This window comes from Echinops telfairi, unplaced genomic scaffold (genome assembly GCF_000313985.2).
Source record: "Echinops telfairi isolate 266 unplaced genomic scaffold, ASM31398v2 ScPeMD7_7468;HRSCAF=8506_0, whole genome shotgun sequence".
NCBI classification, from domain to species: Eukaryota; Metazoa; Chordata; class Mammalia; order Afrosoricida; family Tenrecidae; genus Echinops; species Echinops telfairi.
Genome location: NW_022111369.1, coordinates 10,990,106 through 10,991,712, shown reverse-complemented (window position 1 = coordinate 10,991,712; position 1,607 = coordinate 10,990,106). Strand labels below are relative to the sequence as shown.

The following is a 1,607-nucleotide window of genomic DNA, read 5'->3' as shown; positions in this document are numbered from 1 at the left end:
TGCAGAAAGCAGTTGTGGTGTCACTCCTACATAACCGTTGCTACAAAGGACTCGCCAGCCTCATTGGGGTCTTTTGCTTACGTTACCCCGTCACAGCAGTATCTCTCTCTTTAAAAACCATAGAATAGAAAGTTTGCATTTAGGTAGGCGTGAACTTTAAAAAAATTTTCCTGGCATCCAAGTACACACACTTCCCATCGCAAATGCTCTACCTGGTTTTGGAATAGGGGATTGCTCCGCCCCACCACTCTCATATTCTTAATGCTAGCTAGTATCATTTAATGTCATAATCCATCACTTGGCTTTGTACTTGAATAATGAGGGTTTGCCAGCATTGAGTAAATATCTTGAGTTAAATTGTTAATAATGAGAGGTGCATGCTTCGGTTTTATTCCCACAGAAAGTTTACAGGAGAATGTAAAAGCTGGCAAGAACTAGTTATGTGACAATTTAAAACCTGTAAATACCATTTAAATATTGTGAAAATAAATTCTTTGTTAAAACACAATAACTGAGTGATTTGATGTCATATTTAACATATCAAATAGCATATTGCCAGGCATCCTTTTAAAATTTTGATGGTGCATAGAACTAAGAGAAGTGCCTTTAGCATGCTCTTTATTTCATTTATGTCCCAAGGCATCGCTTTATGATGTTTAACTTCCAAAATGAGTTTTAAAATTTAACATTTGAGGGTAGATTGATCATTGCTTTTATTTTCTTTCCATTTCAGCTCCATATTGGCCAGCCATAAAACAAAGCTCCGTCTCGACTTTGTGAACCCCTGTGCCCATGAAGTTCTTACTGTGTGGCTCTGTCCCCTCACCTGCAGTTTGTAATAAGAATCACTACTGCATATCCAGTTAGCTTAACTGCAAAAATTTACTCAGCAGGCCTGTGGCGTAGTGATTATGAATTGGGCTGCCAACTGCAAGGTTGACAGTTCAGAACTCCCATGGGCAATTCCACACTGTCAGATAGGGTCACTATGTAAGAATTGACTCATGCCTGGGAGTTTGAGTTGAAACTAACAAGTTTGGGACCAGGCAACTAAAATGGTAATGAGAGGTCTATAGCTCCCTGTATATATATTATTTTTACTCTCAAGTATTCAAAGTAGCCTCCTGATTTCTGTTATGATATGCCTAGAATGTAAGGATTTAATCTTTGAGACGAAAACAAAACCAAGTATTGCTTGGTGATTATTATTTCACACGTTAGCATGCACAGTGTGGATCTGTGCTAATTATGAGGTCAGAGTTAGCTGCAAGCTTTTGATTCCATGGCAACAGATAATTCCTTTATTTTCCAGAGGGAAACTGACACATTTCCCTCATGGTGAAGGTTACAGTAAGATTTTTGTTTTTAAATTTTGTTTTGTTTTAATGCTCACCCACATTAAAAACCAGATCATTTAATCATAGGATTTTATCCCTTAGGACTTTACCTAGGTCCTTTACCTAAGTTTTTTCCTTTTAAAGCTTTGAATATTTAATGTAATTAAATTCATGTACTAGCATGAATTTAAAAAAGCAAACAGAACTGTGCTGACTATGAGATTCTGCAACCAAATAATTAGGGTCATTTTGTGGGAATGATAGAGTTTA

The 1,607-nt window shown here is 36.8% G+C and overlaps 1 protein-coding gene across 1 annotated transcript in view; it reads left to right on the top strand.

Annotated features, from left to right (window-relative positions):
- Positions 1 to 1,607, top strand: part of GSTCD (glutathione S-transferase C-terminal domain containing) — a 162,848-nt gene that overhangs the window by 1,108 nt on the left and 160,133 nt on the right. The gene's annotated exons all lie outside the window — the stretch shown is intronic.